General features: G+C 34.7%; 1 protein-coding gene across 1 annotated transcript in view; it reads right to left on the bottom strand.

The window, feature by feature from the left end:
- Positions 1-21,035, bottom strand: part of LOC134789749 (uncharacterized) — a 304,376-nt gene extending 283,341 nt beyond the window's left edge. The window contains exon 1 of the mRNA XM_063760378.1: positions 21,032-21,035. The gene's annotated coding sequence lies outside the window, so the exon portion shown is untranslated. The remainder of the gene's footprint in view (positions 1-21,031) is intronic.
- Between the last annotated feature and the right edge of the window lie 1,329 nt (positions 21,036-22,364).

The raw sequence follows: 22,364 nt of genomic DNA, 5'->3' as shown, positions 1-22,364 counted from the left end.
AAAGAGTTAAATTTGGTCAGGCGAGTTATGTCTGTGGAGCAGTCAAATGATGATTTTCCGGATTTTATAAAGGAATTCAGCGATGTTTTTCATGGTATAGGTTGTCTTCCTGGCGACTATAAAATTCAATTAAAATCAGATGCGGCACCGGTAATTCATGCACCGAGGAAATTACCATTTGCGATAAAGGATGCGGTTAAAAATAAGTTGTTAGAAATGGAGGCTCAGAACATAATTGCTAAAGTTGAGGGTCCTTCGGACTGGGTTAGTAGCATAACAGTAGTTAAAAAATCAAACGGAGATTTGCGAATTTGTTTGGATCCAAAAGAGCTAAATAATGCTATAAAACGGGAACACTTTAGGCTTCCAACCATCGATGAGATAGTGTCAAATTTGTCAGGCGCGCGGTACTTTAGTACCCTTGACGCGAGCTCAGGTTTCTGGCAGGTGCGGCTAGACGATACTAGTAGGTACTGTACATTTAACACGCCTTTTGGAAGGTACAAGTTTTTAAGAATGCCATATGGAATCTGTTCGGCGTCTGAAGTCTTTCACAAAAAGATATATGAAAATTTTGATGATATTGAAGGGGTATGTATGTACATAGATGATTTATTGATATATGGCCGTACTAAGGAGGAGCATGATCAGCGGTTGAAAAATGTGCTGGAGAGGTGTGTGAAAGTGAACCTTAAGCTTAATAGAAATAAATGTCGGTTTGGTTTGCAAGAGATAAAGTATTTAGGACATCGCATAACAAAGGACGGTCTGAGTCCGGATGACTCACACATAACAGCAATAAAAAATATGCCTACACCCGTGAATAGGAAAGATATTGAACGATTTTTAGGACTTATAACATACGTAGGAACGTTCATACCAAATTTATCAAATAAGACTCAACCATTAAGAGAGTTATTAAAAAAGGAAGTTGAATGGCATTGGGATGAGTCTCAGAGTAAATGTTTTAATGGTCTTAAAGAATGCTTGATGAAGAGACCAGTGTTACAGTATTATAGCATGAATCAGCCAATAGTTATTTCAGTAGATGCGAGTAAAAGCGGCCTTGGCTGTTGTCTGATGCAAAATAACCTACCTGTATGCTATGCTTCCAAGTCGTTAACCAAAACGGAGCAAAGATACGCACAGATTGAAAAGGAGTTGTATGCTTGTTTGTTTGCATGTGAGCGATTTTATCCGTACATATATGGAAGATCGGATACTACGATCGAGACCGATCATAAACCATTAATTAGTATAATTAAAAAGCCTATAGTGGACTCGCCATCTCGCCTACAAAGAATGTTATTAAGGTTGCAGCGTTATACGTTTAATTTGGTATATAAGCCGGGTAAACATCTGTATATAGCGGACACGCTGTCGCGCGCTTACGAGCCGAGCGCGGCGAGCGTCGAGCATGCTGGCCGCGTGGCGCTGCACGACGAGGTCTGTGCTGTGGAGCGAGCGCTGGCCGTGGTCGCCGACGACCACTTCACCGACCACCAGTTCGTCGCGTTACAAAAACAAACTGACACCGACGACGAACTAGTACAGTTAAGAAAATGTATTTTAAAAGGGTGGCCGGATGAAAGAAAAGATTTAGTAGACGTGTTAAGGCCTTATTGGACTTACAGGGATGAGTTAACTGTGGGACAAGGGTTAGTTTGGAAAGGGGATAGGATAGTTATACCTAGGTCCCTAAGAAAGGATATGTTAACAAAACTACATATAGGGCACATGGGCAAGGAAAAATGTAAATTACGAGCGAGAGAAATAATGTTTTGGCCATGCATTACTAATGATATAGATAACTTGATAAATAATTGTAATATCTGTTTGTCGCATAGGAAAAATAATCAAAAGGAAGAATTGATCCCACATGAAATTCCAGATCAACCGTGGGTCAAGATAGGCGTGGATTTGTTTCAGACACAAGGGGTTGACTATTTATTATTAGTTGATTACTACAGTAAGTTTATAGAAATTACTAGGTTGTCGTCAACAACGTCTGATTACGTAATATCAGCTCTTAAAGATATATTTTGTCGCCAAGGGATACCTAGCATAGTTATATCAGATGGTGGACCTCAGTTTACATCCTTAAGTTTCAAAAAGTTTGCTGATGAATGGCAATTCACTCATAAAAAGTCATCTCCAAGATATGCACAGTCTAACGGTCAGATAGAGAGGACGGTACAAACTGTTAAAAATATTATAATTAAAACAAGTGAAAATCGCACTGATTACAGGCTGGGTCTTCTAGAATATTTAAATACGCCTTTATCTAATGATTTAGCATCGCCAGTTCAACTACTGCAAAGTAGAAAAATGAGAAGTATAATTCCAATGTGTCCAAAGCTCTTAAAACCAAAAATTCAAAATTACGTAAAAAATAAATTACTTCATAAAAAATATATACAGAAGAAATATTACGATCGTAACGCTAAAAACTTGCCTATTTTATCGGTGGCGGATAAAGTTAAAGTTCTATTGGATCCAAATAAAAAAGGTTGGTCATCTGGAACCATTTCAAAAGTTTTAGGCCCACGCAGTTATAAAATTAAGTTGTTAAACGGTAACGAAATAATTAGAAATCGCCGACATATTATTAGCGACTCGCCGCACAGAAGTGACTCGCCTGATATGGATTTATTCTTTGATTTCGATGACGTAATGCCGTCCCCGTTATCAAGTGCTGCCGATACTACTCCGCACATTGTAAACAGCACTGTACCAACTAACGGTAATAATCTTGTTACTCGTTCCGGCAGGATAGTGAGGGCTCCAGATAGATGGGGTAACTGGACCTAACAACAGATGTCAATGTTCAACGAAGGACGGGAGACGCATCCCAAATAACTTACATGTAGAATAATAATCAAAATAGAATACCTATTGTATTATTCATTAAACGTAATAAGTATTGAGATTAGTTTATAAGTACAACTTTATTACCATGTAGTGAACAAAAACTGCAATTCTATTTTGGGTACCTACTTATATGTTTGCATGAACTATTATTTGTAAGTAATCAAGTAAATGTAGATGTCATAGCAATGTAAACCTTTTTGCCTAGCGACTAAGTCGAGTTTTGAATGGCCTGGTGTGCAATAACAAAAACTAAACTGTAATAATGTAAAATATAGTTTTTCAGTAGATAATCCTTATAACATTAAACTAATGATGAATAGAAGTTCATTATTGTATATTTTAAATGTCAACTGACATACGTAGGTATTGTTATTCATATAGTTAATTGTGAATGCGATTTGTTGTATTTTGTCATTATTATAAGTACCTCTACCTGTCATTCTAAGGAGTACCCTTTATAAAAAAAATAGGTACTTTTTGTTATTATAGAACTAAACACGATGTTAACCTAATGTGCTATTATTCATGTTACTTATTATTATTATGTAATTACAATTACTATTATTAATAGAGACGGTAAAATAATGAAATTTATTTCAGAAGTCTTTAATGTATTGAAATCAAATCAAAAATGTAAAAAAAAAATGCATGCTGTATGAATTGGAATTTATATATTTTTTTTCTCTTTTTTGTTTTTGAAAAGGGAAGATGTCATATTATGTATATGTGGGTAAGGAGCGAATCTGTATTTTGTAGGTCTACCCGTCTTTAAGAATAAACAGTCAGTCATTGCTTGATCTTGTTGTTTGATTGAAGTGTTCCCTATACTTTTACAAATATACTTGCGGCTATACTCGTACGTACAATTTCTCTACCTACAGTAAACACTCGCAATTTATGCTCGAACTATGTACGAGCAAGGACAGTACAACCCATAACCCCACTTATACCTATAACCTTATTTCGGGCACTCAATTATTCAGGGGACATATTCAGAAACAAAAACTCAATATTAATTTAATTCATTAATTATTACGGTACTCCGCTTTCACAAGTTGCTGGACTCTGAAGCAACTTCACGGTATTATAATATTTTACGGTACCTACCTACCTTCCTACGTCAAAATGCATTCGAAAATTTTACTTGTGCGAAGTGCGTGGTCGGTGAATTGAAAGCGATTATAGATACTCGTATGCTATCGTGCGCCTAAAAATATTCAAACTCTCAGCTAATATGACATTTGGCCGCTAGGTGTCGCCATTGTCGTGTACAAACGAAATAAGAATCTAACGACCAAACACGTAGCAGCATCTAAAACGGGCGAGTGCATACAATTACTACGTTTATGTAGATATGTATTATCGAATGTGCTTTCTCACAAATGTTGATGTTAGGTTAGAATTATATTGGCATGTGTATACCTATGAGCTTGTTAGAATATTGTTATTCTATGTACAAATTGTATTACATATAAAACTGACCTGTTTCTTTTGACGTTCAATGTTGATAATATATTACACTATTTAAACACTTAACACAACATTACTTGAATTTTACAGAATTTGCTATTTATGTGGGTAGGTACGATACGAAACCACCGTTGACAAGAGAAACAGTAAGTCTGTTAACTTACTACTTAAATTTGTAAACTACTTTGAAGTAATTATATTTTGAATTAATATTACTGATTAATAATTATGTATAACGGAGTTTATTGAAAATATATTCTAATAGTTTTATTCTGCATGATTCGATAAATGGACGAGGTACATGAGAAACTACTTCTGTGACGTCACTTATCGAATGACAAGTGGCATGATCACCCAGTTGCCAGGTAGAAATGGGTATAAAAGGGACCGACCGATCCATTATTGATCATTCTGATTCTGATTCTGATTCTGCTTTGAGCATTCTGCCTTACGCCTCAGCACTGAGTTAATCATCGCCAAAGGAATATTGAAAGTTAAGTAAATACTATGTTGGTAATTATTGTAATAATTATGTACTTACTTGATTAATTAGATGGATTAATTAATTAATAATTAATTAAATCATCTCTTACTGAATTATAAACTAATAGTGATTGTGTTTATTAGTTGTTGATGATAAGGTGAATAAATTGTATTATTCAATTTAATAAAACAGTTTTATTTTCAATTACATCTGTTTATTATTTTATTTATCTTGCTTAAAACTTAAATAGTATCCAGTTATTGATTTAGCAGTTTTACATAATTATGAATCAAGGTAAATAAATAAATTCCTGACAAGTTTTACCTTGAAAATAATATTTACTATCAATTTTGAGTTTGTAATATATCTAATATTATTTAAAAATTATTCATTTATCTAACATCAGAAGTGGGATTGTATCCAGCTACACTACATATATACTTATATAATTTCAGACGAATATGGAACCTGTGGCTTTCCACAGCAGCACGGATACGGATTCTTCTAAAAGCCTTCTGAAAGCTGTCTCCGGTGCTCGCGGAAGAGACAAGAACATCGCTTTTTCCGCCTTTGACCCCGCTACAAGCGACAGTGGAGCAGATTCCTGGTGTACCACGAAGCTATCGTTAAGCATAAAGATATGTATCAACTGTTATATGTTAAAACAATGTGCAATGATTCGTCAGATTGGCCGAGCGATTTTTGGAAAGTTTATCAAACAGTAAGCTATGTACATGTTATGTAGGTAAATGTTTTATTTTTGGTATTTTATTTTGGCATTTATGATTCTTTGTTTCTGATAGACTAATTGGGTATCCGCTGGTTGGTCATATACTTGGTGTCAATTGTCTCACTAGCAGCGGGTGAATGTAATTGGCATGTCTAGGTATCTGGCAATACCCTCACAACACTTATTTGGTATCCGCTGGTCGGTCATATACTTGGTGTCAATTGTCTCACTAGCAGCGGGTGAATGTAATTGGCACGTCTAGGTATTTGGCAATACCCACACATTCACTGGTCGATTATGGGGCTAACATTCAAGCAGATCACACATTGATTACACAAAGTAAATTGTGTGTGAAGTAGCATTATTTATCTATATACTTCTTAATTTCATTTGCTTACTATATATGTACATAGTTGTCAGGACTTTAAGTAGCAATAAAATTGTCTCAATACATGATACCCATATCGGGTGTGGCAATAAATAAGTACAATTTTTATCCTTATAAATTGATCTTAGTTTGTACTTCGGGAACCAAGTACATGTCAGTATGGCCGTGTTAGAATATTGTTATTCTATGTACAAATTGTATTACATATAAAACTGACCTGTTTCTTTTGACGTTCAATGTTGATAATATATTACACTATTTAAACACTTAACACAACATTACTTGAATTTTACAGAATTTGCTATTTATGTGGGTAGGTACGATACGAAACCACCGTTGACAAGAGAAACAGTAAGTCTGTTAACTTACTACTTAAATTTGTAAACTACTTTGAAGTAATTATATTTTGAATTAATATTACTGATTAATAATTATGTATAACGGAGTTTATTGAAAATATATTCTAATAGTTTTATTCTGCATGATTCGATAAATGGACGAGGTACATGAGAAACTACTTCTGTGACGTCACTTATCGAATGACAAGTGGCATGATCACCCAGTTGCCAGGTAGAAATGGGTATAAAAGGGACCGACCGATCCATTATTGATCATTCTGATTCTGATTCTGATTCTGCTTTGAGCATTCTGCCTTACGCCTCAGCACTGAGTTAATCATCGCCAAAGGAATATTGAAAGTTAAGTAAATACTATGTTGGTAATTATTGTAATAATTATGTACTTACTTGATTAATTAGATGGATTAATTAATTAATAATTAATTAAATCATCTCTTACTGAATTATAAACTAATAGTGATTGTGTTTATTAGTTGTTGATGATAAGGTGAATAAATTGTATTATTCAATTTAATAAAACAGTTTTATTTTCAATTACATCTGTTTATTATTTTATTTATCTTGCTTAAAACTTAAATAGTATCCAGTTATTGATTTAGCAGTTTTACATAATTATGAATCAAGGTAAATAAATAAATTCCTGACAAGTTTTACCTTGAAAATAATATTTACTATCAGTTTTGTGTTTTTAATATTTAATATTTTAAAAAATTATTCATTTATCTAACAAGCTGCTGCTACAAACATTTTAGACATTAGAATTATAATATAATATATGTCTTATAAATACTTTTTTGCGACGAATGCCGACCCAGATATTTGAACACGCATAGTTAAACTTTAGAATTGTTGTCGCTCTGCGTCGGATTTTACCCCAATCGCTTACAACTGTCAGAAACTCAGACGAATTAATATGGGTCTGCAATTACGCATAGTTATTACAGTTCGCAAGTTCACGTTACACTGGTTGTTAACCTCAAATTCCCCACGTTCGCGTAATTTGAGAGAATAGGTACACGGTTTGAGGGCGGAATTTAGGCAAGATGGGCGCGGAATGGTTGTGGAATGTCAGCAGTTTCGGACGCGTGTACTACACAGTCCCGAGAATCTTGGAAGTATGTATGCAAATGCCGTTCTATATACTACTCGTAATATATTCAGACTAATTTCGAGTACTTCGCTACGGAGTTGGTTATTTCATAATCCTACTTGTAGCTGACTTAATCATTCTTATACTGTCCAAATTCCGAAAAAAATGTGAATACATTGTGTTTTTATATTAATTGAATGTGTTTTATCAAAATATTTTCATTAGTCATCAATATGAGACATATCAAGAAGGTTCAGTTCTTGTGAAAATGTAATTAATGGGTATGATTTAATTCGGCTACTAAAACTGATGTTTTGCTTAGCAGAAAAATCTGTTAGTCAAAGTTTATTCTGACTTAAGAGCGCTCTTACAAGAAAAGTCGAAATAATGCAAAATTGATGATACTAGTCGACGAAATTCAGGACTTTGCGCTCATTATTAGAAACAATGAGTACTTGTTCCAGTAAAAGCGTCTTCTTATCTTTATAAATATCGTTGTAAATATTAGAAAAAAGACTTATTAAATTAGTAATGTTTTTTTTTCTGATGGTCGTTTCCGAAAAACCCCGTGAAGCACTGAATGGCGAGCTCTTATTTGGAAATGTTGAGAATTTTACTCTGCTAAACCTGGCTATTTTGTATTACTAATACCCTGTACTTTAGGCATATCAAACTATATTTTTCCTACATACCTTTGAGAAAGAGAAAATCAAAGTAAAACGAACTCGATTTTCTCTCCGAAACAAGTGTCAATTCCTACGAAAATCTACTTAATATCGAAGTAATTTTCATACTCAAGCAATCTGCAACGTTTGCTTATACTGTTGGTATACATTAGTGTTTATGAAATTCTACTATAATTTTTTGGCAATTTTTTGAAAACTACTCTATATTACCGATGACGCGCGCTGCGCCAGCTCAGTGCCGCGGCAGAGCTTGTAGAGGCAGGATGTGTGTCGGTCGGCTACGCACATTTTCAACGGCGACGACGAGGTTTTTTATCATTGTGTGCGGCGGGCGCCGTGTAAAACGCTATACTGTGTGCGTGTAAACCGCAACGAGAGACTTTGATCCTAGCACTGTTTTTATAGTATTATAATTTATAATGGTACAGTTTAATAAACTACCGGACAGGATTAAAAATATTTGAAACGACCTGACATTCTATATGTATTTATTTGACTCAAGATAGTACTCAGGGTCTGATGATGGAGCCGGAAGGTGGTCACCGGTACCAATCAACCATGCAACTAAACCACTTCGTGTTTAGGCTCGTTTTATTCGTCTCAACAAGATCTTTGACTTAAGATAGTACTCAGGGTCTGATGATGGAGCCGGAAGGTGGTCACCGGTACCAATCAACCATGCAACTAAACCACTTCGTGTTTGGGCTCGTTTGATTCGTCTCAACAAGATCTTTGGCACAAGATAATACTCAGGGTCTGATGATGGAGCCGGAAGGTGGTCACCGGTACCAATCAACCATGCAACTAAACCACTTCGTGTTTAGGCTCGTTTGATTCGTATCAACAAGATCTTTGACACAAGATAAAACTCAGGGTCTGATGATGGAGCCGGCAGGTGGTCACCGGTACCAATCAACCATGCCACTAAACCACTTCGTGTTTAGGCTCGTTTTATTCGTTTCTATAAGATCTTTGACACAAGATAGTACTCAGGGTCTGATGTTGGAGCTGGAAGGTGGCCACGGGTACCAGTCTACCATGTAACTGAACCACTTCGTGTTTGGGCTCGTTTGATTCGTCGCAACAAGATCTTTGACACAAGTTAGTACTCAGGGTCTGATGATGGAGCTGGACTGTGGCCACGGGTACCAGTCTACCATGTAACTGAACCACTTCGTGTTTGGGCTTGTTTGATTTGTCGCAACAAGATGTTTGACACAAGGTAGTACTGAGGGTCTGATGATGGATCCGGAAGGTGGTCACCGGTACCAATCAACCATGCAACTAAACCACTTCGTGTTTGGCTTCGTTCGATTCGTCGCAACAAGATCTTTGACACAAGTTAGTACTCAGGGTCTGATGATGGAGCTGGACTGTGGCCACGGGTACCAGTCTACCATGTAACTGAACTACTTCGTGTTTGGGCTCGTTTGATTCGTCGCAATAAGATGTTTGACACAAGATACTACTCAGGGTCTGATGATGGAGCTGATGATGATAGACAGGTACCCGTCGCCACCTTCGCGCTCCATCATCAGACCCTGAGTACTACCTTGTGTCAAAGATCTTGTTGAGATGAATAAAACGTGCCTAAACACGAAGTGGTTTAGTTGCATGGTTGATTGGTACCGGTGACCACCTTCCGGCTCCAACATCAGACCCTGAGTACTATCTTGTGTCAAAGATCTTGTTGAAACGAATAAAACGAGCCTAAACACGAAGTGGTTTAGTTGCATGGTTGATTGGTACCGGTGACCACCTTCCAGCTCCATCATCAGACTCTGAGTATCACCTAGTGTCAAAGATCTTGTTGAGACGAATCAAACGAGCCCAAACACGAAGTTGTTTAGTTACATGATAGACTGGTACCCGTGGCCACCTTCCAGCTCCATCATCAGACCCTGTGTATCTTCAGTGTCAAAGATCTTGTTGAGACGAATCAAACGAGCCTAATCATGTTACTACATGGTTGATTGGTATCCGTGACCACCTTAATCATCATCAGATCCTCAGTACCAGTTCGTTTTTAAACCCTCGTTGATACAAACTTTACAACCTATAGGTACCAAATGCAATGACGAAACATGTAAATAAGCGAGTAGGTACCTATAATTTCTTTCGAGTAATATACCTTCATAAGTACGAGTATGGGGCTATTCATAAATTACGTCGTTTCAAATGGGAGGAGTGGGGGGGGGGGGGGTCTGGACATCGGATGATGGTAACATGACGTAGGAGGAAACAGATTCATCCGAAGCTTGATTTTTGGATGATTTGAGGGGTGGGGAAGGTCAAAAATCGTCAAAAATAGATGACGTAATTTATGAACAGCCCCTATGTACATTTGCACTGCATTTAGTATTTTCGTACTTACCAAATAACAGTTTTAGAACTTTAAAAGTTAAGTACAGTTAGTGTTGTTATGGTTGATTTCAATATGCTTCGCGAAGGATCAAGAATGTTTAATCCATCATTGTAGTGCGAGTGTGGTAGAAGGGATCGGCATACTGAGCTCGCACGGCCTGCCGCAGCGCGTTAAATACCTAAACTCGCTCAACGCCGAAATGTAATAGCGCTCTTAACCCTTGGGGGTCATCCATTAATTACGTCACACGAATTTCTAGGTTTTTTGACCCCTCCCCCCCCCCTTGTCACATTTGGTCACATTTGGCAAACCCCTCCCCCCTAGTGTGACGTCACATTTTTTCTACGAAATCGCCAAATCGAATTAAGTAAGTACCTAAGTATTATTAATATTTTATCAAAATATTTTTGACGATATAAATATTAGTAATTTTATAACCCAAAACTGCTTAGGAAAGAAAATTAAAAGAATAAAAACGATTATCGTTTTAAAAACTTGTTATTTAATTATGTACAGCGAATAAAATAATCAAAAAAAAAATTCGGTTACTGATGAAGTTAAAGTGACGTCACAAAGTTTGCGTCTCCCCCCTCCCCCATGTCACAATATGTCACATTTTCTGGACCCCCTCCCTCCCCCTAAACGTGTGACGTAATTAATGGATGACCCCTTGCTGAGATGCTGACCATCAGAATTTTCTACTGACCAAAATATTTTTTTTGATGACCATTGAATTACTCTCGTTTCACATTCAACTTTCCCGCTCTAGCCCGTACAGCTTTTAAGTCCATAACCGCTTTGCTTGGTCGAAAGTATCTTAGATGTTAAGAATCATAGTTGTTTCCTGCAATGAACGTTGCACATGACGGTTTATCCATCCATTACGTTATCGGATTTAATTTACTATTCGACTAGTGAAAACCCACACCGCCGAGCTTGTTAACAATTCAACGCGATCGCCGAACTGCCAGGACTAGTCAGAACTTAAACAATCACTGAAAGAAGCTTCCCTCGGCAGTCTGACAACGGTCCACGTATAATTGGAATTCCACGGCTGCCTTTGAATACAAAATATCATTATTTATTTATGTACCCGTATTGGAATACGGGAGCGTCGACCTTTAGGTTTTTTGTCGACTCACTAAAAAAATAAATCTAGCTGTCTATTGCACACCTCACACAGTTTAAGAAACAAATAAAGACAATTGGAAAGAGGTCGGTCAGCCGGTCTTATCGGTTAAGATCTCTTGCAGAGAACCTTCCGGTAGCGGAGACAGTAAAATTAAAATTGTGAATCATCCTCAGTATAATTAAAGAATTGCGACTTTCAGTCCGGAGGTCGCGGGGACAAACCCCAGCTAGCTCGTACCAATGAGTTTTTCGGAACTTATGTACGAAATATCATGCCTAGTTTTCCCTCTGGGTTGGAAGGTCAGATGGCAGTCAGTAGAAACTATTCCCCGATTCTGGCCCCACCTCTCAGTGGTCACCGATCCTGACCCCAGGGCCGATCCACCGCCCCCGCTGAACCTAAAAAAAAAAAAAAAAAAAAAAAAAAAAAAAAAAAAAAAACAAATAGCCCCCCATTTGAATTGATTGCGCTAGGTCTCAGCAGTGCCCGGCGCCTTCTTCAGGTACTTACGAAATACGCTAATTAAACAATACACCTTGCTCACCACGGTAACAATAGGCTTATCGACCCTTTTCTATTGTTCGATCTCGACTCGGGTGCGTTATTGTGTTACCGAGAATACTACCTGGACCCTTCACCCACCGACGTCTTCATTCATGCCTTCTTTATGTGTGTATTATACTGTAGGTGTTTGTGATAGGTATTAGCGATAGGTATTTGCAATAGGTATTAGCGATAGGTATTTGCAATAGGTATTACCGATAGGTATTTGCAAAAGGTACTTATTTGCGATTAATTATCTTATGATCTTACAACCTCTTGGAGCTATTTCGATTTATAAGGAATACAGTTCTAACCTAACCTAACCTAATTAGAATTTACACAAGTAATCCGTCGGTAGCCTAAACTAACCTAAACCTTCTTTTACCAAACCTAACTTGACCAAACCTAACTAAAATCAACCTAACTTCTCATTTCAAACTAACCTGCTTTCACCTAGTCTTCGTTCAAGTTATGTTTTAACCTAAATACCTAAACTTCTTACCTATCCAAACTAAAGCATCCTACATATCGTATACATACTTACCTATATTGTGCATATTGTATTGTGTTATTTTATTTAGTTTTACCTATTTCTAACTCATTATTTTTGTCTGCGATAAATGCAATTCAACCTAATGTAGCCTTTTTTATTCTTAAACTATTCTATCTTCTTAAACTTAGTATGTAAGTATGTCTCATTATCTAATACTATATGGTTTATTTTCATATACATTTTTATGTTCTTTGTAACACGATAGAAAGTAAACTCGTAGCTACTTGTTTCTTTGTATTATTAAAATAATAACTAGGCGTGTGAGGCATTTCTTGTGCACTTGTTTTCATTGTTATAACAGCTTAATTGCTTTATTGATAGACGTCTATTATATTTTATGCTGACAATGGATTATTATGTGGATATAATTTGGGTTTGAGTACAGGGAGCGTCTGTTTAGATGAACTTGTTGAGACATGTTACTTTGTATGATTTTAAAAAAATAACGAGACGTGTCAACTGGTTTCAACATGATTTAGTCTAATACGTCGGCATTTCTTGTGTGTTGGTATTCATTGTTATAACAGCATAATTGCTTTATTGGTAGACATCTATTATATTTTATACTGACAATGGATTTATTGTTTCCTATTATGCTTTTGAATTTGGGTTTTAGTAAAGAGAGCGTCTGTATTAGATGAACCTGTTGAGACATGATTTGAACGATACTGTATCCTGCTCACTATCACAGTATAAAAGCCGAAGAGAAATGGCTTTGAGTAAGTATTACTGTCGTGGCAGTCCTCTGTATCAGAGCTCCTTGTATCTACTGCAGTATATAGAAATATAGTGTTAATTCAACAGTGAAGTGTTTAAGTGTTTATAGAAAAGACCCAACAATGGATGTAAGTATGTCTTTTATTACCGTAACTTACTTTGTTTTGTTTTCACTTGTGTTCTTTGTGTTTTAATTATCAAGATTGTAGACAGTGTGTAAATTATTGTTTTATATTGTTTCAGTTCACTGAAAATACTTTCAAGAACTATTACTACCCGGATGATAATAAAGACGAATCAAGCGATGAAGAGGGTACGCTTGGTCTCAAAGTTAAACAAGCCATCGCAAAGAAACGTTCAGGAAACAATATCGATAGCTTCTTTGAACGACCTAAAAAGCAGTCTAAAGTTGTGAAACGGTCTTCAAATGTGAGCAAAAGTTCACCAGACGGTGTTGCAAACTTGTCATCCGGACAAGACGACGGGGCCTATGCATCACATTTGATTAAAATCGAGATATATGATATGCATAAAATCAAAAACGTCCCACCCATGGAACACTGGAAGCATGCGGACTTCAGATTGAAATATTTTGCGTTGGAAGACGATTTGGAGCTACAAAATACGCGAAATATTATTTATAACATAACAAAGCAATTAGCTTCTAAGGACAGTAGTGTGAAATATTTTATAGATAATAAGAAACAGTGATAGTTATAATTATTAATGATAGTAGTAGCTTAATGATTGTGTTAACGTATTCCTCATTTTTTACCTCTCCTTAAGTACATTTTCCATGTAACAGATTTTTTTGTGTCGTCTCGTTTTTTAAGTAACAAAGAATGTTAAGAAATATTTTGTAAATAATAAAATTAAAAAAAAAATGTGTGGTTTAAAAGGTCTTTGTATTATATGAAAAAATAAAAAATCTTATTTAAGTACACGTATTATTTTATTTCACAAAAAATGTTTTAAACATATTCCTTAATATAAGGTCATTACATACAGAATTATCAGAAAACAAACTTAGCATATCTGTCATAGTTTTTCCATGATATTTAAAATACAAATAAACTAGACAATATTCACCACAAACTGAAGTAAAATGGTTTTGAAGAGGTTTATTGTTATAAAACCACTGTCTGGTGTTTCTTTTTAAAAATAAGTTATGGTAACCTGAAGGTTTCCGTCCGAAGGAATCAAAATATTCTCCTATACCAGTAACATCAATGTGTATGGCAACCCAGTGGGAGCCTGGTTTCGTGTCAGGGTCCAAATTACTAACAATAAAGACAGGTAGATCGACCCAAATAGGTATTTTGTTAGCAGCAAAAACATTTGATTCAAAAAGTGGGTTTAATTTCTTCATACAAAATTGAATCTCATTAGTATCCATAATTACTTAATTAATAACAATTTATGTCTTGATGATGCTGCAAACAATGACTACAACAAAATAAAGTAAACGAAAGAAAACATTGTATTTATATAATTATGTTATTCAACTATTATAATCTACAGATACATCACGGTTTTTGTTTATTTCAATAATGTTGTCAAATTCTGCATACACGATACAATTAATGGTGCTAGTTAGAGCCGAATCAAAGCGTACTTCTATCCGAACACTTCCATGTCTAACAAGATTCCAGTGTGAAGTTGAACTAGCAGATAAATCAGGGGTTAAATCAAAACATAACAAACAATATCCTCCACCATAATCTGTTCTACTTATTCCATTACCTTCGTTGTGAAAATGAATACCAGTTCCAGAAAATAAGGTGTGATATGCCGCCGCTATTAAACCAGAACTAAATGACGGTTGTAATGTTTTAGAAGGAATTTCATGACCATCTACAAACAAGCTAAATGAATTCATATTATAATTTTGAAAATTAAATGGATTCAAAGCTAAATTTCCATTAAAACCTGAATTTGATACAAATCCAATAATACAACGTTTAGGAATTTGTCCGAGAAATATATTATCCAATGTTTTACCCTGGACCCCTGTTGGTATTGTGAGAACCTTAACTTCTGCTCTCGTAATGGGGTACTTCGCAGTCGTTGTTGCCAATACTTTTTGATGGGCTAACAAAACGCTAGGATTGATTTTTGTTCTTCTAACAATGAGACTAGCATCTGTTATTTGTACTTTAAGTTTTTTATCTTGATGACAAATTAAATTAAACGATTCTTTTGATCGGACTAACTTAATACGCAATTCAACACCATTTATCAAGAATTTCTCTTGGTTAAATATATCGCCATGCAAATGTCCAATCATTTCCACTTCCTTACTCTCTTTGATAAATTCTAGTCTTTTCTGAAATCCTTTGTTGTTGGCGTCAACGGTATCCATAAAATCTGGGGTATCCTCATACCATAACCCACAAGTAAGATGGGTTTTTTTGGCTGCCGGTCCATAGTTGAGAAGATTTTCCATATAAGCACGGTAAGCATATGTATTGTTTGGGGGTGATATGAGTTTTTGATTTAAATATACATCAAGTTGGTTGAAAAGGGAATGTAGCCAGTTATTGGTGGGTCCAACTCCGGCATCTGCTTTTAATTTTGTCCCATCTTGATTCAATACTTTAGCAGTAATATGTAACATTGTGTGTGATAGATCAATGTAGTCATCTCCTGATCCAGGTACTTGAAATTCAATGGGGCCATCATCACTTAAAGATGAAATTGGTTTGTAATGAATCCAATGTCCGCTTTCAATACTTGTTTGAGTTGATGGAAGGGCAAATATATCTAATTCAGATTTTGCACATTCACATGAATGACTGTGTAGAAATGACATTATTTAACTTGAAAATATATCCTTATTTTTATTATTATTTCTACTTCCTCTTCGTCGCGATGCTTTTCGAGTAATGAGCGGTTCTCTTCTTTTATTCGACATTTTATACCCAGATCCTGACATGAGAGAATCAATTTTTTCATCAGCCTTTCTTTTTAGGTTAGCGCTCGCTTCCTTAAATCGTGATCGAATGGAACTATCCATAGGACGAGAATTTACCATATCAGATAACAAACCAACCCCTGCCCCTAAGGTTTCTTTTCCAATGGTTTTTAAGCCGCTAGATAACAAAGGGAGCACTGATCTAAATAGTCCACCCAAAAAACTGCCTATACCATGTCCTCGTTGATATGGAACTCCCTTATAGACAATACCTATCCCAGAGCCGGCTTGGTGTGAATAATAATGTTCGTAAGGACAAGAGACTGACGATCTGTTGTAAATCATTTTACTCGTTGAAAGTGTAGCTTCACGCAAGAAGATCCAAATTGAAATGGTACTCTGACACCAGTCGTTGTTCTTATATCTATTTCAATGGTATCGAACTCCCTTCGTAAAACTGGTACATAATGAGCGGGTGAGAAGATGTGAGTTTTATAAGCTCCATAAATGAACTTAGTTGGATCTAAAGGTATTATTCTGAGTAATGAAGTAATAACATCTCCGACTACTTGTGGATGTATTATATCAGTATAAACAAATATTTGAGATGGTAAACCTAAATATAAATTTGCAGGGCTTTTTCCTAATGTATTTTGTTTTAAATTTGTTTTCGGTTTAAAACCCAATTGCAGACTTAGTATCGGAGTTGTAATGATAGATGTTATTTCTTTATTTGTTGTTGCTATTCCAACCAGTTTTGTTAATCCATCATATCGAAATTTTACGTTATTTTTTAACTGTGGGTTTTCATTAAACGCTTGAAGAAAATGATCTATATTATCATATGTAGTGGCTGGTATATGAGTTTTTATATCCACTATTTTTGTAGTTTTATCGGTGGGTGATAACACCTTTTTCTTTAAATAAATTATGTTTTCGTGCTCTTGAACATTATACATGGAACAAGGATATTGAAATTCCACCAACCCAACAACCCATTCTCCATCCAATTTAATGGTCTTTGGTAATTTAGTTAAGAAATGTGCAGTCGTGTTATCCGTGTAGTAATCTGATGAACTATTACTTAACAAAGTTAGATAAAAACTATTTTCACTCATATTTTCTTTAAGTTTGATTCAGGTATCCAAGAATTAAATTTATTAGGATAACCTTGCCACTTAACTAGTATTTCCTTTCTGCCAGCAACTCGACGCGAGCGTATTATTTTATCAATTTTATACTCGTTGGAGGGGAGGTAAGTTACCTTTTGTAATTCTTTAGAATAAAATGTACCAATGATGGGTTCACCTTTTAAATCCTTTATTGTATAAACAACTCGTGGCGATCTGTTAATGATCGAATCAATACTAAATATTTCATCACTCCAATTACTTTCATAACCTTTTTGAAACACATGCTTATATTTAGTGATTCTAACATGATCACCTACATTTAGTTTTTTAGTTTCTAATGAAATTTGCCTATCTTTTTTGCGATCATATAAATTACACCAAACAGTCATAATATTATTAGAGCTAACATCAACTGGGCGCATTTTAATGCTAGAATGATAGCTATGGTTGTAAGAATGTAGAAGATCTTGTAATATATTTGTGTAGTTATATGTATTCTTATGAGTGAAGTAACGCCACATTTTCATTTTAAGTGTTCTTTGAAACCTTTCTACTATACTTGCTTTAATGTCGGGGTTATTAGTGGTATAATAATTAATATTTTTGCTCTTAAAGTAATCTCTAACCGCCTTTGAAACAAATTCTGTACCTTTATCAGATTGGATGTGACGGGGAACAGAGTTGGCTTCAGTAAATATGCTTTCAAAACATTGTTTAACAGTTGCTGAATCCTTCTTCTTCATGGCTCTTGCAAAAGCATATTTACTGAACACATCAATAACACAAAGAATATATTTGTACCCATCATTATATTGACTATAAGTACTCATATCACTTAAATCAGCTTGCCAAAGTTCATTAAAGTTCGAGAGAATGTATCTATTTCTAGTAAATCGTCTATGAATAGGTTTATGCAGCGTGTACGTGTCTTGAGATTGTAACCATTTTTTCACTTCCTCTTTGTTCATTTGACCTTTCATTTCTTTTGATAAATTATTTAAACTGCTATAGCCAGCTGGATTAGAAACATCATAATAGATTCTGTTAATATCTAATAAGGAGTCCATCTTTCCCACTCTATTTTCTTTCCGGATCGCTTTTGCACCCGTGTAGCAAGAGGTGTAGAAGTGTTATTATCTTTATCTGAGGAGGCTCTTGTTTTCACAGATGTGGAGGGGGTAAAGGGTTCAATCAAAGGAGTACCATTAATAAATGCCAAATTTGTAGGATTACCTATGCATGACCTAGGAACTTCGATATCTTTTAAAAGTAAAGCAAACACTTCCCATCCAATTGGCTTAGGGCGTTTAAGACATCTAACCGTGTCGCTTACCAAATCAGTAATATTACTATTTTGAATGGTTTGGTTGTTTATAACAACTTCACCAGTCTGTTTCCACCAAATTTTCGGTTTACTTGAAACAATGTAATCTAACAACGTTCGAGCTTTTTTTTCATAAGATTTAGGTAATATGTTTATAATTTTTGACGGACTAATTGGTATTAGTTCTTGATTTATTTCGCCAGGTGGTGTATTAAACGATGACGGTGTGGCTGCTTCAGTTACATCATCTGTAACTGACTCATTATTTTCATTCTCCTCCTTTTTGTTCACTTTTGTTTTTATAATATCATTACTTTCGTTGATGACTTGATCTACCCCCTCCATCACGATGGGTATTCTAAACGGTTTTCGATCTGTTTCAATAAAATGTAGAAATCTTTGCAATGCTTGAGAATATAACGTCCACTTTTCGCGATCATTCATTTTACTTTTAAGGATTTTTTGCATCTCTCCATCTAACCGAGATGAAGAATTTTCGGGTGGACTCTCATTGCGTTTCAGTCTTTCAATAAAATCTGATTCAACTAATAACATTTTTTTCGTGTTTTCCATTTTGATTATGATAAAGAGTTCACTAAAGCACTTAAAACTGCACCTAAAATAATAGGTAGAAATGCACCTCCTTTTTTGAACTATAACAGTTTTTCTTATTTTATGTTTCCCTTTCGAAACTAATTTTCTTAAAATATCTTTATATTTTTTTAGTTTCGTCTTTTCTTTTTTTTCTAATGGAATTTTCCCATTTAGGACGTTATAAATGCACTCACAAATAATGTTGATCTCTTCATCGTCACAAGATTTAAGTAACGCAGTACGATATTTGGGTTTAAGCAACTGCAATGCTTCAAGTAAATGTTTATATGTGTTTACTCTTGCATGCATCATGTAGAACTGACTAAAATATGCTGATTTTTATCATATTTAAACCCCTTTTTAGGTACATACACTGTGCAATGCCCATCAAACGGAAATATTTTTGTTTTAAAACGGCATATGTCATTTGTATTTTGTTTCAGGTCAATCATGAGGTAACCATGAGCCTCCTTTGTAGCATCTTTGTAGGCTTCGTCCACAAACTTTGAGTTTTCTGGGTAAACTTGTCGTGACAGGTAGCGTATTTGAGTTTTATCCCTGGGATTTTTAAAAAATACAATGTAGCTTGTATTCAATGAAATATCACGTTGACCTCTACCTTGATGAAATACGTTTTGTGTAATATAAAAAACACTTAAGTTTCTATGATGACTACCTTTCGTAAAAATGTCAACGATTCGTCCATCTGATTCTCTCATCAAATCATCTATAATAAGAAGTTTAGGTTTCTTCCCATCAAAAATTGAAAAATCTGGTATTCCTTGACTATAATTTACATTTTCCAGATTGTAGAGAGGTTGCATTTCATCATAGCACCAAATAATTTCATCAAATTCAACATTACATATCTCTTTGGAGTTATTCAAAAAGTTTGTAACAAATTGCGTTTTACCACACCCACTAGGACCTGCGACAATGGTGGTGAAAGGATGATAAAAGTGAATCATTTTTTAAATATCGTAATCTATGTGTATGTGTGTATGTGTGTGGGTGAGTGTTGATATGTTAACGGATGGACTTTAAATGGTAATATTCAGAAAGATGATTACTATTTAAACAACTCAGATATAGTAGACAAAAAAACAAAACAAAATGATTACGTAAATTTTTTTTTTTATTATTTATGATCACACTTTTAACATTATTTTTTTTGTTTCATATTTACAAAAATACCTTAAAAGATACAATAAAATAAAATTCATACATTTTTTCACATGTTTACAAGTAATACCTTAAAAAATATACAATGTACAAACAATAATTTGGAATTCGAATGTTCTGTGTGATTATATTACAACTTTGAAACTTTTTCATTATTGCGGTATTTTATAATGACCCCACGCTAGAGTGTCAGAAGAGTTTTCTAATAAGTACCGTTTTGTATCTTCATGCGATAATGATATTTTATTTATTTTTTGAGTGAATATTATATGTTTTATAGACTTAAATCTTAGCATTTGAGCGCGTTGCAAATTTTTATTAAATAAACACGTTTTGTAATTGTCAAGAGTAAATTTTTTTGTAACACATTTGTTGACTCCTTTGGCTTTTGATAAAACACCGTATTTTTCGGTTTTCTCATCATTCTCGTCATATTTTTCAACATCTAAGGTATACATTTTAGATCTCAGACCTACAAACTCTTTTAAAATTCTACCATTATTTTCATCTTTGAAAAACCCTAATCGCTTTTTATTTATTAACGGCAAATCATATTTATTGTTAGGAGGATAGTCAGATGTATCAAAATATAAATTAAGATCTGATTTTATATCTGTGTAATAATTTTCCGTGAAAATTTGATATACTAAGCTATCAGTATCTGTATAAAGAAGCTTAAGATTGTCTGGATATTTGGTTTTCATGTAGCTGTAGTGAAAGTCATACATCAAAGTTTTCGATATATCTAATACGCAAAATCCCAGATAAATCGGTTTATTATAAAATATTTTAGTTTTATTCAATTGAACGGCTACTAAATTCTCAGAGAATATGGATAAACTATGGAACTCAGGTTTCGCTATCAAAGATTGAACCCCCTGCGTTTTTCCTCGATTTTCCCAGTGATTTAATAATTTGACATTTACGCGTTTTGCAACATTTTCCATGGTTTTACCGAACACTGAATTATTCATTAGTTTAAAGAAATCTTTTTCAAAATCGGATGATGCCTGTGATCGCATGTGGGTGTTCAAATCTATGTAACTTTTTAACCACATAGACTGCTGAAATTTAAGAATGCGATGGATTTTACTCAATTTCAAACCATTCTTCAAACACTGTTTTAGATTTCTATAATGAATGACATAATTCGTTTTTTTATTTAAATTAGGAATTAATTTTTTTTCTTTGGAATTACCCAAACAAACGTTTTCAGGACAAAATGGCAAATCTGAATGAGAGTCATGCAACTCGTTAGGGTATTCGAGATCAACTTCTAAAATTAAACCATGATCAGCGTCATCAGATATATTAAAGTCAGTATCTGTATTTACCCATTCAAATTTACCGGTAGGAAGACATTGAGACATAGCCCACCCGTAAAGGTTATTTGCATCAAAGTACATAAGAAATGACGATGGGATATTTTGATTATAATCTTCCAAAAAAATATTATTAGCCTTCGCGTATCTATTACTACATTGTGATATGCCACCTCGAATATTTTTTGATATAAAAGCTATTTTATCGATATCAGTTAGGAGTTCTAGTTTTATTTTTGTAGTTCTTAACATTGCATCCCAACTTAATCCCGGAGCAGTATAATAATGAGCGGGGTCTAATCCATACGTCTTAAGACAAAGGTTTCTAAAATTTTCAAATATATCAGTTAGTAATAGAACATCAGTTTTTAAATATAAATCAGAATAATCACCCATATTTTTGCATTGAAAATGAGACCAAACATCTTTTGCATGATCATAATCCTCTTCTGAGATGTGACTATCAGACAAGGAACTAAAGAAATCATCTTTAGAGGGAAGAGCTGT

The sequence above is a fragment of the Cydia splendana genome, chromosome 4 (assembly GCF_910591565.1).
Source record: "Cydia splendana chromosome 4, ilCydSple1.2, whole genome shotgun sequence".
Classification (NCBI taxonomy): domain Eukaryota; kingdom Metazoa; phylum Arthropoda; class Insecta; order Lepidoptera; family Tortricidae; genus Cydia; species Cydia splendana.
Note: the sequence above shows the minus strand (reverse complement) of the source record. Positions and strands in the feature narration are given on the sequence as shown.